Below are 16,824 nucleotides of genomic sequence, written 5' to 3' on the forward strand. Positions count from 1 at the left end.
AACAAGATATAAAAAAGATAAATTGACAGCAGTCTCAGAGAGAAGGCTCTAAGATTAAGAAGCAAAGGCTTCTGGCAGAAGATACAACTGTTAGCTAAGACTTGCTAGAAGCCAGAGACCAAGGGACAGAGATGAGGAAGGAGAATATTTTGGACATGGAGGACAGCCAGGGAAAAAGCTTAAAGAGTGGGGGCAGCTAGGTGGCGCAGTGGATAGAGCACCGGCACTGAAGTCAGGAGGACCTGAGTTCAAATCTGGTCTCAGACCAAACACTTGACACTTACTAGCTGTATGACCCTGGACAAGTCACTTAACCCCAATTGCCTAAAAAAAAGAAAAAGAAAAAAAAGCAGAAAAAAAAGCTTAAAGAGTGGAGATGGAGTGTCTTGTTCAAGGAACAGCTGCAAGGAGTCCAATGTCACTGGATTTCAGAGTACATGGGTGGTTAAGGGGGCAGGTGGAGCAAGGAAAAGAAAACTGGAAAGGTGGGAAAGGGCCAGGTTACAAAAGGAATTTAAAAGTCAAACAGAGGAATTTATATTTGATCTTGAAGGCAATAGGGAACCACTGGAGTTTATTGAATTAGGGGATGACATCATCAATTCAATTTGACAGCAGAATGGAAGATGGACTGGAGTGGGGAAAGACTTGAAGCAAGACCAACCAGCAGGCTGTTGCAATAATCCAAATGATAAGGGCCTGTCCCATGGTGGTGACAGTGCCAGAGAAGAGAGACGGGGGTATATAGGAGACATGCTACAAACTGACAAGACTTGGCGAGTGATTAGACATGAGGGAAAGAGTGAGGAGTCAAGGAGACTCCTAGGTTCTGAATCCATATGGCTTGGAGGATGCCCTTGAGAGGAAAGAGAAAGTGAGGGAAGAGGGACAAATTTGGGGATGGGGGTGGTGGGAAGATAATGATTTCAGTTTTGATCACGTTCAGTTTAAGATATCTATAGGACATCCAGTGCCAGATGTCCACTAGGCAGTTGGAGATGCTAGACTGGAAGTTAGGAGAAAATGTAGGAATAGGAATGTGAAGTGTTTCTGTAGCCAAATAACACTAACATACTCTTAGGATGATGAAGTGGGGAGCCAGCAAGTAGGATATGATGAGAGTACACTAAAGGAATTTGGGGAAATCACACAGGCAAGTTAGGGAAGCATGCCTGAGCCCCAGAGTAGGAGTCCTACAGATTCTCAACAAATTGGCCCCAACCTACTTGTCCAGTCTTATCTCCTCTTCTTACCCTACATGCACCTTCCAATTCACCTTTCTCCTCACTGTCCCCCAAACATTCCTTTTGTATTTTGTCTTTAATACTTTGCTCTTTGGAAGGGACTTAGCCTATGTTTCCAATACTGCTCCCCACCCCCCACCCCAATAATTTTCTTTCTCTTAATCTATCTATATGCTATTCATCCTTCAAATTTTACTTCCTCTATGAAACCTTCCCTGATTTCTTTAGCCTGTAATGATCTCCTACTCCTCTGACCTCCTATAACATTTATTGTCTATTTTTTCATATTATTACCTGCTTCCTTGTTTGGCTTTTTAAATATATATACATATATTAATCTTTTTTAAATAATAATTTATTTCCCCCCAATTACATGTAAAAATAATTTTAACATTCATTTTTTAAAAAAATTTTGAGTTCCAAATTCTATCCCTCTCTCCCTCTCCTCCCCCCTCCCTGAGATGGTAAACAATCTGATATAGGTTATACATGTGCAATCATGCAAAACATTCCCATATTAGTCCAAAAAACAGTAATCTTAAATCTCCACTTGACTATGAGTTTCTTAAGAACAGAAGCTATCTCCTAGGAGGAGTTAGGACTGAAAGACCCCACTCTAAAACTGTTGGATGTGGGGAGTGGGACTGAGGATCAGAGGAGAATGGGGGTCTAGGATCTCTCCCAGGGGTTTGGGGATTCAAGGTCATCATCTAGCTGGTAGGGGAAAAGGAAAGGGAGAAAAGGGAGCATTAGAAGGAATACTGAGGAAAAGGGGTCATCATGGTGCCTGCTCCTGTTGGACCCTCCAACACTGAGATTCTCAATTCAAGAAACATTTATTGTGTCTGGTATGTGCAAGGCACTGGGCTAGGTGCTAAAGATAAAAGACAAAAATCAAAACAATCATTGACCTTAAGGAATTTGCATTCCTAAGGGAGAGTGGAGGAAGGCATAGAAGGTACATGAATAATTAGAAAGAAGGTCATTTGAGAAAGGAGAGAGCATTAACAATTGGAGTGATCAAGGAAGGCTTCATAGAGAATTTGAACTGAGCTTTAAAGGAAAATAAGGATTCTGAGAGGCAAAGATGAGAAGGAAGTCCACTTTAGGCAAAGGAGATAGCTTGAGCAAATGTAAAAAATCAGGAAATGGAACAAATAATGAATAATGTGAAATAATCTTGGGAGGAGAGGCAATGAGGTTCAGTGTTTGGAGAATCTTTCTTAAAATCAGGAATTTCTGGGTTCTGGTCATTGATAGTTTGTGAGAATGGGTAAGCCACATCTTCTGTGGGTCCAGATAAATCTACAATTTCAGAAAAGTTGCTGTTCTGCCTTGGTGGAGGGAATTTCCATGCTGGGAGTTCTATATGCTGGTAAAATCACAGCTTTCCAACCTCCTCCTATCTACCTAACCCCTACCAAGAAAAGTCTGTTAATGTCAGTGATAGCCACATTGCAGAGAGCTTTACATGCCAGACTGATGAGTTAGCACTTTCTCACTGAAGCAATAGGTAGCCAAAGAAGATTTTTTTTTTTTAGCAGGGGAGTGACATGGTCAAACCTAAACCTTAGGAAAATTATTTTGGCAGCTGTATGAAGAGTGAACTAGAGTAGGGAGAAACTGGAAGTAGGGAGATCAATTATGAAGCTAATACACCAGTCCAGAGAAGAGGTGATAAAATAATGAACTAGAGTGGTAACCATTTGAGTGGCAGGAAGGGAAGAGATGAGTGATATATGATAGTTAGAATCAACAAAACTTGGTAACTGAGTCAATGTGAGTGGGAAAAGAGACCAAAGAAGCAAGGATGACTCCAGGACTATGAATACATCAGTATGGGCTTGGTGATCAATTGATTGACTCGACAGGGTACACAGGCATTCTCTCCAGGAATAAAGGTTCATGAATGAGGTACATCTTGTATAAACTCTTTTGTTTAGCTTTTAAAGACCTCCACAATGTGGCTCCCTCCCTAGCTTTCTAGTCTCGATGGACATTACAATGTCCAACTTTACAATGTCTTCCTAAACTTTACAATGAACTTTAAATTGCCCTTCTCTCTGCCCCTCTCACGTGGTATTGTCTCTCCCATCTCTATACCATATCTTGGAGGCAGCCAAGTGGTAAAATGGTTAAGAATTAGGATAGACCTGAGTTCAAATCCCATCTCAGAGACATGCTACTGTGTGACCTTGAGCAAATCACCTAAGCTTTCTCATTTTCAGTTTCCTCATCTATAAAATGAGGATAATATAGCACCTACCTCTCAGGACTGTTGTGAGGATCAAATGAGATAACAAATTTGTGATACTTTTTAGACCATAAGGTGCTACATAAATATTAACTATTATTGTTATGGTTATGCCTTTGCACTAACTGTCCCCCATAACTGGAATGTAGTGCTTCCTCTACTCTGCCTTCACTGAATCTTCCTTTTCCTTAACCAATCTGCTCAAGTATTAGCTTCTACATGAAGCTTTTTCTGATTTGTCCAACTGCTAGTGCCTTCCCTCTCTAACTACATTGTATTTATTTAGATTTATTTTTATTTATTTCCTTTACATGTATTCTATATATACTTCCTTGTTATATGTGCTTGTTATCTCACCTCTTAGAATGTCAACTCCTTTGGGTTTTTTTTATATTTTTATACTCATCATTGAGCACAATACCTACCAAATAATAGTGCTTAATAAATGCCTATTGATTGCCAGTTTTTAATAAAGGAAAGCTCACTCATGTATTGTTAGATGAAAGCTTGCAGGCTTATTGTCTAAATAAGAACAGTGTCATAATCCAAGTGTAATGAAGTGATTGATTGTTCTGCATTTGGCAAAAAGTGAGAGATCATTCAGGGGTCACTATGAAAAATCTCACAGCTTGAAGAAAGGTTTGTTCCTTTTATTGATGTACTCCAAAAATATGATTCTGTAATGCAAAGCTTCTTAACCCTTTTTGAGTCAAGGACCCTTTTGGAAGGCAGTCTGGTGAAGTCTATGGAAACTTTTCCACAATAATGTTTTTAAATGAATGAAATAAAATATATAGGATTATAAAAGAAATCAATTATATTGAAATCCAACTATCAAAAAGAAATTTTAATACATTCGTGGACCCAAGGTTAAAAATCCCTGCTGTAATGATAAAGCATATTTAACTATCCTCTCACAATGGTACTTTATCTGAATAATAAGAAAAGATGTGCAGAGAACTCTACAAATATTATCTCATTTTATTCTCACAACAACCCTGGAAAATAGGTGCTTTTATTATCCCTACTTTACAGTTGAGGAAATAGAGGCAGACTGAGGTTAAGTGACTTGTCCAGAATCACATAGCTAGTTTCTGAAATCCTTCCAAGCCCAGCACTCTTTTCTACTACATTTAGCTGTCTAGTAGTATCCAAAATGATTTCATCATGGTCTTGTGCAAAGTTGAGCTACAAAAGATTACGTTTTCACTAAATAGAAAAATAGTCTTAATAACCGCCGACAACATTACTGACTGTGGGCACCATTAACAATTGTCCATTGTGTTGCTACAATGAAAAACATAGTCCAATTGAACATTTTGGGCCTATTCAAAGACTAACAACTGAAGCTCAGTCTGCTTTTTGGCCAGTTAAATGATGTCCTTGGCATTCTTTAAACTGACTGGTCATTGCCAATGTCTGTCGGTTTTGATGGCATGCCTACTGTATTTGCCCTGAAGGAGTTCAAATTAAACGAAGAAACTAACAATGAAATGTTCTATTTGCATTGTCACGTGCATTATCTGAATCCTGTCATAGTACATGCATGTATTTCGTGTAAAAAAAAACCAGAACTGCCTTTAATTTTTTGGTGTTGTTTAGACTCTTTTTGCCTTCATGGAGGGAAATTTCATGCAATATATAGTAAATGGAGAAGTCTTTACAATTTTAAAGTCACCACCAAACAGAAACTGAATATGTATTGCAGAAGTAGTACCAACTATGAATAAAATGACTCCATCATTTTGGAACCTTTCTAAGAGATTACCAAAAGAACTCATCATAATGATAGAAAATACAAACCCGGGGCCTTACCTATGAACTGAATTCAGTCAGGTTCATCTTTACTCTTAATATGATGCACCCAGTACTTTAGATGATGCTAAAAGTAAGGCCCTTCAATCTCCAGATATCAATCAATCAACTATTAATTATTAAGGGCCCTCTGTGTGCCAACTTACTGCAATGACAGGGATGAAAAGCTTGTGCGACTCTTTGGCTGTGATAAGAAGTGGCCCGGAATATTTTTAATCTATTTTCAAAGATTATTTGGAGAATGATGTTTGGGTTTCTCCAATTAAGAAGGGAAAAAATGCCCACTTACATTGATGACATGTTTGAGACCCAGCAGGAGAAAATAACTTCATTTTACCTAGTCCCAGACTCAGTGATTTACCAGTATTGACCAACTATTTAGACAGAAGATTTATAAAACTGCAACTGCAGTGAGAAAACTGCTGAGCTTAGGCAACAACGGTAAGAACAAGATGAGAATCATTGCCAACAAATTCAAACTGTCCTTAAATAAGTTGGAAACTGAATTTAGATTGCTTCAGGTTGGACTGGATTTGTTCATGAAGGTAGGGCTACAAATACCAGCAGAGAATGGCCTGATGGGCTAGAGGGTTCCGGGTCTTTTACAAATCAATTCTTTGCAGTCTTAACCCATTACAAGCTGATCATGGGAAAGAGCCTTTTCGAAACTAGTTCATGTTACAGCCCTGGAGTCAGGAGGACCTGAGTTCAAATCCAGTCTTAGACACTTGACGCTTACTAGCTCTGTAACCCTGGTCAAGTCACTTAACTCAATTGCCTCACAAAAATAAAGAAAAAGAAAAAAGAAAGGAAGAAAGAAAAAGAAGAAAGAAAGAAAGAAACTAGGACATGTCAAAAATAAACAAAGAAATGCATTGTTCCAATAGTGCCTTAACTCAGTCATTATTTTTTATATTGAAAATTGGCTTTGTCAGCTAATCATACCTATTATTAGCTGTGTATTTTGTGCTAAGCACAATGCCAAGCACTTTACCATTATTATTTCATTTGGTACTCACAACAGCCCTGGGAGGTAGGTGCTATTATGATCCCCATTTTATAGATGAAGAAATGTAGGTAGACAGTGTTTAAGTGACAGGATCAACATAGCTAATATCTGAGGGCAGATTTGAACTCAGGTCCTCTTGACTGTGTCACATAACTGCTCCTCTTAGATGAAGTATCTTTTTCTAGGACAGAAAGATGAAGATATTTAATCTCCTTTTATCACTTCAGCTCATTGTCCAATTAAAGATAAGGATTTTGAAAATTTAGTTTTATCTTTGCAAATGTCTCATCACCACAGCAAAAAAAATTGATATTTTGCATCTTGTTTTTCACTTGTATTTTTCAGGTTTAGTTGTTAACTTCAAGAAATTGTCTAATTAAGCTTAATTTCTTTTGTCGATTTGATAGGCATTTTTTTAAATGATTAAGTATTAAAAATAAATAAAACTCCCAGGGTACACAGCCTAATGAAATGTGCTGAGCACACCTAGAATGAAAGACTAGAGGTAAGTATGGGGCAGAGGTGGGGGGGATGAATATGGGGGCAATCTATTGGAGAGGATGGGATCAAGCATCCAGGTTGACCTTGGTGAGGAAAATGGCCAACTCTTCATGAAAGCAAATAAAGGAGAGAATGGGGGATGATGTCAAAGGGTTTTGAGTTAAAGAACAGAGAAGAAGGAGCTGTGAATAGCCTCTATTTGAATGAAAAGGCTTTTCCCAGTAAAGTACAAGTAAGAGCCTTTGATGACTTGCTGAGCCAAAGGACTTCCCTATGAGCTCATTCCTGTGGGACATTCTCCTCTGAGTTAACTGGACCTTCTCTTTCTCTCCAGCTTTTTGGGTTTTGTCTACTCAGTGGGCTAGTCTTTCTCTCCCTGCTGTGCTCCAGTTCTCTGGAGAGAGGCTGCCAACCTGGCTCCACTTTTCAGTGGCAGCCTTTCATTTCTTAGTCCTCTTTTAGGTTGACCTCAGGTCTATTTGTTGAATTCCCTGTTTGCTATGCCAAAGGCTCCATGGAGCTCCATCTGTTCTCTTAGGGCATCCTTTTTTTCTTTTGAGAATGAGGGGAGGATGACAAAGGGAGTGGAGAAGGATCCACACAAAATAATTCAATTCTATCCTCACTCTGAACCCTAACTGAATGTGGAACATTTCTGAAGTCAAACACTCTGGCAAATTTCAAAGCCTACATTTTTAACATGCATTCACACACCGCACAGAGGCTGCTTAATTTTTGCCTGGGAGCTAAGTTTCAGGTAAAAGTGGAAACTTCAGAAAAGGAAACACAGCAAGGAAAATGTGAATTCATATCCCAAAGTCTGGTTTTATGAGATTCCCAATCACATTTAGCACTCCCTGGGTGTTAGAAAATGCACTGATTTATTTATATTTTGGACAAAGACTCCAAGCTTGGCTATATGTTGGTTCTTAATTCTCAAGTTCACTCTGTCATTAATCATTCCAAGTTAGGCCCCCAGTCTCCTAAGGTGTATAGGAAACACCATTTCTTCAGAAAATTCCTCTCTTCCTCTGAAAAATTGTCTTCATTAATTTGTCTTCTTAGTAAGTTACCCTGCACCATGAAATTGGCTCAATCTAGGTAAATATGGGGAAACCACTCCAGATAAATCCTTCAAGTGTCAAGATGACAGGATACACAGAAACAATTTGTGTCTTTTTTGTGAACAAGATACTTGTTCTGTGCCACAGGAGTGAGTACTCCAAATGGTAAGTGCTAGACTGGGCCCAAGAGAGGACAAGGTATGAGTAGTAAAGCCAGGCAAGCAGGCAAGACGTTTAAGAAAGTCATGGTACAGTGGGAATCAGAAGTCAGGAGAACTGAGTCAAAATTTTACCTCACGCACTTACAAGCCAAATGGCCATGGTCAGGTTGCATAACCTCTCAAAGCCCCAATTTCCTACAAACAAGTATCAAATTAGAATTTCTAATTCCTAATTTAATGTTCTTCCCCTACATCTCCTCACCCTAGAAGAGGTGTAGTTCATTTCTGAAGCAGATTGTCATGTGGTATAGTGGACAAAATACTGGATTCAAGAGTCAGGAAGACCTTGGTTTGATTTCTTCCTCCAATACCTGCTAGCTGTGGGACCAAGGGCCTTTCTGAGCTTCAGTTTCTTAACCTGTGAAACACTTCATCTGGAATAATTCTTGCAAAACCTCTTCAGTGTTGCTGTGACATGCAAATGAGATGCCAATGATTATAATCATCCCAACTCAGTTGGTGAGTTACTGAACTAGAAGAGACCTTAAAAGTCATTCAACTTAATCTCCTTATTTTATAGATGAGGAAATTGTGACTCAGAAAAACTGAAATTACTTTTCTTCTTATCAAGAAATATTTATTAAACTCCTACTAAGTTCAGAGTGATTTTTCACAGTGGATAGGGAGCTGGTCTATGAATCAGGAAAACATACATTCAAATCCCATTACTAAACATGCTGGCTGTGTGACAAGTCAATCAATCTCTTAGTGCTCCCAGATAGCTTTTTAAAAAGTTTTTAATGATGTTTTTAATCTTTTTTAAATCACTGCTACTTTTCAACCTCATCTCACCCCCTAGAATAAATAAGTGCAGAACCCTCCATTCTAACAAATAAGTGAATATTTGAGCAAAGTAAGTCAACACAGTAGCCATATCTGAAAATGTGTGCTCCATTCCTCACCTCTAGTCCACCCCCTCTCTTTCAAAAGGTGGGAGGCATTCTTCAGTTATCTGGAGTCATGACTGGTAACTTCATTGATGAGAGTTCTGGTCTTTCAATGTTTTCCTTTGCATTATTACTAGTATTGCATTAGTTGTTTTGGTTCTGATTTCTGCATTCTGCATCAATTCTTTCAAATATTCTCAAGTTTCTCTGAATTATTTATATTTGTAATTACTTATGGTTTAATAATATTCTATAATAATCACATCCCACTATTTGCTGTCATTATTTCCAACTATAGATACTTTGTTTCTAGCTGTTTTCTACTACAAAAAATACCACTATAAATATTTCTGTATGTATGGGATCTTTCCCTCTATTTTTGCTCTCCTTGAGGAATATGCCTTATAGTGGTATTACTGCATCAAAGAGTACATCAGTTTAGTGACTTTGAAGATACAGTTCCAACTTATTTTCCCAAATGGTTAGACCAATGCATAGCTCCACCAAGAATGCCTGAGTATGCCTATCTTCCCCTAGGTCCCCCAGTATTTAAAATTTTCTTCTTTTGTCACTTAGGTGAAACCTAAGTTTTAATTTTCATTTATTGTCAGTGATTTGAATAACTTTTATATTGCCATTCTTATTTAGAGAAGTGTTTATTGGTATCTATCAGAGAATGACTCTTGCTCTTACGTAGTCATATCAATTCCTACAACTCTTAGATACAATTACTTTGTCAGTGATATTGTTTGCAAAGAATTTTTTTTCCCAATTAACTATAAAAGTGATTTTCCCAAGGTCTTAACAAGTAGTAGACTTGGCACTAGAATTCATTTCTACTGATGCCTAAGTCTTCACCTCTAGCAAAATCTTTGTTCATTGAAGCTTTACCAAAGTCTTCTTAGAGCTTTCTGCCACCACCCCCCACATACACACACACATACACCTCAAACACCTTCCCTCCTCCTTCCCCAGGCTGCTGCGGACTGTGAGCTGAGCAGGGTAACATCCTTGGGCAAAGATTTCATAGAAACTCAGCCAAAGGACTGACTGCTGGTGCCAAGTTTCAAGGCTAGGGGACACAGAAGGGGAGACCATGAGCAGAGCTGAAAGTCTTCTGTTACCTGGGCAACACTAGCCATCAGAGAATCATTCCCAGCCACTGCCTCGTTTCAAACACAAATTGAGCTCTGGTCTGATCAGGGTATTTGTGCAGTGGACATCGACGCCTGGATTTATTATTGATGGGCAACAGACACTGAGATTGGAAGGGGATGACTTTGGATTCTCATAATGACAAGATTGAGGAAACTTGATACATATAACAGGAGGGAGAGAAGGAGAGAGAAAAGGAGACGAGAGAGAGAGAAAAAAAGGAAGAAGGGAGGGAGGGAAAGAGAAAAGGAAGGGGAAGGGAAGGAGAAGGAGGCTGAATGGAGGACAAGGAAGGAAAGGAGGAAGGGGGGAAGAGAGGGAAGGAGAGGAAAGGAGAGGAGAAAAAAAGAGAGGAAAAAAAGAGAAGGATAAAGCAATAGATAAAAAAGATGCTTTATCCTGTTCCACTCCCCAGCCTTAACCTCATCCCCACTCTCAACACCCACAGAAAACTACAATCTAGGCAATAAATGTGTTTTATTCAACTCCCTGAACACCAGAGGGCTTTGTTTCCAAAGCATGAGCTACTGTTTGGCACCTTTCCTGAAGCCCACAGCAGGGTCCTGAGCTCCTTGAACACTTACATTACTCAGGCTTCCTGGGATGCAGGTTTTGTCACAGACTTTTCATTCACTTAGATCAAGGCTGTGGTAAATCTGTAATGGTTCCTCTTCCCTTTCCTTCCCTTCCCATTCTGACTATAGGCCCTGGGTAGGCACTAAGAAGAATGAGGCAATTCTTAGAGATGTTCCCTGAAAGGGAAGCTGATGTCAGCAGCTGCATTATTCAGATTTCAACAGGAATACTCACCCTCCATCTCCAATTATTTAAAAGATACACACACATCTTATTTACAGGGAAAGAAATCAAGTGAAAAGCCTCAGGGGTGAGGAACCTGAGGCCTAGGAGGCCTTTTTAAAGAGGATTAAAACTCTGTAAAACTTGGACTCAGTCAAAAGGCCGCGTCCCAGGGCTTAGAAGGCCACATATGGCCTTGAGGTCTCAGGTTCCCCACCCCTGGCCCAGATCTTTCACAGGCGTGAGTGCACACACACACACACACACACACACACACACACACACATTCATTTTGTTTAAGTTAGCCTTTCTTATTGAAAGGAAATTAGGCCCAACTATCAAAGGGCCATGTTTCTATCATGTTAAATGAAGTGACTAGGCCATTGCACTGGAAGTGAATAGAATCATTGGACATTAGACTGGGAAAGTCATTTCAAACATTCCTCTGCCTCTGGATGCCCAGCAAGAAGTCAAGAGAACAAATCTCCTATCCTAAGCATCTCCAACTCTTCCTCTCACACAGGAGAAAAGCAATGAGTAAGCATTCTTGCTACCAATAAGGGAAGTCTTATGCCAACAGCCAGGCTTGAACCCCAGGTTACATTTCTTGAATTACACATGTGAGAGGGGATGGGAGTTGGTGAAGAGTAGATGACATGAGATAGGAATGAAGAAGGAGAGGCAGGAATTGGGCTGATATGTTTAAAAGACAGTGACTAAAATAAATAAACAGCCTCACTAAAATAAAAAAAGTATATATGGGGTAAAGCAGAAGATAAAGTTGGAAAAACAGATTTGGTCAAGATCATAAAGAGCTTTGAGTAGCAGGTAAAGGAATTTGGACTTGCGGTGGTAGTCAGTGAAAACTCTCAGATTTGTATTTGCTGTAAAACTCCCAGGAGAGCCTTCTGAGCAGTAATCTAATCACTGGTCTGAGTGTCTGCTCTCCTGGTGCTCCCTGGCATGAGTTATAACTTGCTCACACCTGCCAAAACTGCCTGCTACCTTCTGGCCTGGGTCCTTAGAACAGTGGGTGCTTTGGGCAAACCTCACTGATTCTGCAAGACTAGGGAGTGGAGAGGGAGTTGGCCTAGTTTAGATTATGGAGAAATCAGAATTAAAGCTCATAAAAAAAGAAATGCAATGTTATTCAAGTAGACACTTTAACACAACCCAATGCACAATAAAAAGACTGTCAAGTAGACCTGTATTAATGAATGGCTTATAGTTAGCTATTAAACTGCTTGCAAGTAAATAAGTCTTTCTGAAATTCTTGAAAATAGTTGGATCTCTAAGGAGGACAATCTTCCTCCATGTTGTTTAAACTCTTAATTTACTAAGTAAATTCTTTCTTCACAGATGGTACAAAGTAGCCTTCAGTCCAACTCCTGTACAAGTTAGCAGAGCCTCATGGAACAAAACTGCACATTACACTGTAGTGTGGTGTGGTGTGGTGTGGTGTGGTGTGGTGTGGTGTGGTGTGGTATGCAGTGACATGGTGGACAAAGGTACAGGCCCTAGACATCATGGGATGCTTGGATTCTGCTCCTAGCTCCCTATTGATTCATTATGGGAAGATAGGTAAGTCATTTCATTCTATCTGTGCAATGGGAATAATAATAATACTCACCTTGTCATGAGAATCTAATGAGTGTAAGAGGTCTTTAGATGGGAAAACTGCTATACAAATACAAGGGATTATTATTTGTTTTATTAAGAAGTGGTGTGATATAGGAGACAGGATGTTGAAGCTGGCATCCAGCTGGCATCCCACTCCTGACATTTATTAGCTGTATGACCAACCTTCCTGAGCCTCTACCAAGTTTCTATTAGATAACTTTTCAGTGATAATAGTTACTATTACATTAGTGCTTACTAGTACCTTCTCTATCCAATCTGATCCAATATAATCCAACAAGCATTTGCTAAGCGCCTACTCCAATGCAAAACACTGTGTTAAGTGATGGTGATAGAAAGAAAACAAAACAAGCAAGTAAAAACATAAACCAGACCTTTCCTTTAAAGTTTACATTCTACTGGAAGGGATGTGGGGGATGCAGTGCAATATCTGCTCTGATAAATTTATACAGGATAATTTGAGGAAGAAGAAAAGAGTACTGGCAACTAAAGGATTAGGGAAGATGTTTTTCCCCATAGGACATGGTACATGTTTCCTCAGGGTAGGCTTGAATCTTGAAGAAGGCTAGGGATTCTAAGAGAGGGAGATGAAGAGGGAGTGCATTGTAAGTGTGGGGGACCGTCTACGCAAAAAGACAGAAGGCAAGAAATGGAGTGCAGAGGTTGGGGAGAAACAAATAGGTCAGTTGTGAAGAGAGAACATAATCCCTAGTCTTGGGATTCTATGTCAAGAACTAGTGTATATTTGGAAGGCAAACATCTAGGGGAGTGAACTTGGCTAGATGCTCCAAGGTGACAAAAGGGGAACCCTGGAAGCAACTAAGAATATTAGCAGTGACTTTTTCATACCTTAATTAGAAGGAGTGAATAATAAATTTCAAGCCCTGTGGCAGGCCTGTGGGGGAGTTATCTATGGATAGAGAAGACTGACTGAAGGCCTTGAAATTACAGATCATTGTAGGTGGTCAGTTCTTGGCCTCTACGTAAGAATAATTCTCTGGGTATATGTATGTCTGTCTATGAGAGTGTGTGCATATTTGTGTTCATACAGGTAATACACATAAGCGTTAAAGGAATTCATAAATCACTATATGGTAGGCTTTGTCTGAGTGGTGCAAAGGAGCTAAGTCTCCAACTGTGATTGCTAGGCATTGCTCTCAGACAGCAGAAACTCGCAAGGCTCAAAGGCCATCCTTCTTTCCCCATGGGAACCCTAGGATTTTGCACTCTGTCCTAAGATGCCAGCTCTTTTGAAGCCAACCCAATGAGCCTTTCTCTTTTCCCTGACTCCAGTAGAGTCTGGGTATTGTATCTGGCAGGTCTACATCACTTGGCAGTGCCAGAAAGGTCTGGCATCAACAACCTTAATCATCAGCTTGAATGTGAGCTGACACGTTGGGGCAGAGCATTGGCACTTGGCAAACATCCTTTGGCTTCCTTTCAAACTTCTGCATTTTGGTTAATTTTTAAGAAATGGAAAGTGTCTTTAGATGCTTCTATCATGGACCCAGCTTACCACAAGATGCATGGAAACCCTCTCAGAGTTTTGAATGTTCTCCTTCAATGGTCCTCTCCAAGCCTTGCCATTACTTCACCCTCTCTACAACATCTCTGACAAATGGTCTTCTAGCCTCCACTTGAAGACCTCTAAGGATGGGAAACTCACAAAGGCAGGCCATTTTACTTTATAACATGTCAAATTTTAAAAAGTTTTTCCTTATATAAAGCATAGATTTGTATCTCTAAAACCTCTAACCATTGTTTCTTCTGCCCTCTGTGGAGAGACAGAACAAGTCTCATCCCACTATCATGAGAAAGCCCTTCTCTTATTTTCCTCCTTTCTTCCTTCACTGTCCTTCCCCCTCTCTAGGCTAAAATACCTGTTCTTTTAACCATTTTTTTTTCCTGTAGTGTAGTTGTGAATTTTGAGATCACTATCCTAGTCACTCTTCTTTGGATAGATTACTGTTTATCTAATTTATAAACTCAGTGTGAATGAGTTAATTATTTCTCTTTTCTTTCATTTTTTTTCTAGCTACTCAGAATGAGAATGGGAGCTGATAATAACAATTTGTTCCACCCCTGCTCAGCTCCAGCTAGAGTAATAGTCTCTGGAAAAGGAGGAGCAGAAACAAGTCACATGACTGTTTGAGAACTTGGCTTTCTATAGTTAACAGGTTTGGAGTTTTTAAATTCAAAATTGACTTGTCTCACAGAAAGGAGTGGCACTTGTGAACCTCAAGAGTTGCTGAGGAGTTGGCTACTGAAACTCTAGAAAGTAAGAAAGTAATTACATATGTTGTGACTATAGTAGGAAGGACATCAGTACACAAAAGATTTCTGTGCTTTCCTCTTACTCATCCTTAAGTCCTTCTATTGCAAGTGGAAGAACAGGAAGCAACACCTTATACAGCTTTCTTTCAATTCTCTGTTTATCTCTGTGTCTCTGTCTCTATCTCTCTGTCCCTGTCTCTCTATTTCTGTCTGTGTCTGTGTCTCCATCTCCCTCTGTCTCTCCCTCTCAGTCTCTCCACCACCACCACCATCCCCTGCTCTTAGTTTAGAGCTGGGAATCCTATATTGCCTCGTGTCAAGGTGGATTAACCAAGATTAACTAACAGTCCAAGAGAAGTAATAGAGTTCTGGTTTGATTCATAGATTCGATTTCCCACAATGCTTGGGAACAGAGAACCTCATTCATTGGGGGAAATCACCTGGACTACATTTCCCAGAAGGTTTGCATGGGCCCCCAGCATGGTGATGTCATCCAGTGAGAAATCTGATTGGGTGAAGGGTGGGATATTTTAAAAGGCAGGCCTGAGAAAATCAGAGGGACTGTACATTAGGGAGTAAGCAGATAATAAAACAGTAGTCAGAAAAAGAGAGACCATGCAGGAAAAGCAGCAATGGTCATGGTATTCTGAATCCAGCACCCTCTCTCTGAAATATGCTAGTGATGAATACAGAGATAAAGAAGAAGAAAAAAAGTTCCCAGTTATTTTTAAGCCTACCCTGAGGAAAGACTTCAAGAAACAGAAATAGTGTGCTCTTGAGTATATACCCTTTAATTTATGAGTGGAAAGTAACTGTGTCCTACTATACCAAGGAAAAGATTAAAAAATTAGATTAGAACCCCCTTTAGGTGTAAGACATTAATAACTTCTTCGTTATAGATTTCAAGGATGTTTTATTTCTTGATTTTTTCCTGGTTACTTACATTGTTTCGTGTTTTAATTAAATGTATATGCATATGTATGCATTTATAATATATATGTATGCACATATAAATGTATATATGCATACATATATACATATACACACATACATATAATTTCTGTGTTTAGTATTGCTATAATAGGGTAACATACCAAGTAGGGGTATGGGCTGCAGTTTGAATACATATTACCCAAGACAGTACTTTGAACCTGGGTATAGCTAAGTTGGGTGTTACTCTTGTGTGTTTACTTAGGGTTATTTGGTGTGGTGTTTTGTTTTGTTTTGTTTTGTTTTGTTTAAGCAGCATTGATGGCTTTTTTCAAAACCAGTCATTGCCCAATATACCCCTCCCTTTCAACAAAGAAAAACAGTTAAGCAAAACTAACTGGCAAAATGATTGTATCAGACAGCACATACACATTGTGCATTCATACTTCTCTCTGCTAAGAGGAAAAAAAGGATGTTTCAGAATATATCCTCCAGGACCAAGATTAATCTTTGTATTTAATCTATGATCAGCTACCTTTTAGTACTATTTTCATTTGCATTTATGCAATCATTGTGTATATTCATTTTCTGGTTTCACTTTCTTTGTCTTCTATCAGTTTATAAAAGTCTTTCCATGTCTCTGAATTCCTCACAATCATTTCTTCTAAAACCATTTCTATCTTTTGATAGTTTTGAGAGGCATGAAATAAAACCTCCAAATTATTTTAATTTGTATTAATCTTATTTATAAGTGATTTGAAGCATTTTTAAAATATGGCTTTTGACAGTTTTCATTTCTTTTCTTTGGAAAACTGTTTGTCCATATCCTTAGACTACTGAGTTACTGAGAAATGGTTCTTGGCCTTATTTGTTTCAGTCCTTGTATATCTTGGATGTTAGACTTTTATCAGAGATATTTAATGCAAAGATTTTTCCACTTGGCAATTTCTTTCATTCTAGTTACACTGATCTTGGTTGTACAAAAATCTTTTTAATTTTATATTATCACAATTGTCTATTTTGTTTTTCGTGAG

Source organism: Vombatus ursinus, unplaced genomic scaffold (genome assembly GCF_900497805.2).
Source record: "Vombatus ursinus unplaced genomic scaffold, bare-nosed wombat genome assembly UNPS02010548.1, whole genome shotgun sequence".
NCBI lineage: Eukaryota > Metazoa > Chordata > Mammalia > Diprotodontia > Vombatidae > Vombatus > Vombatus ursinus.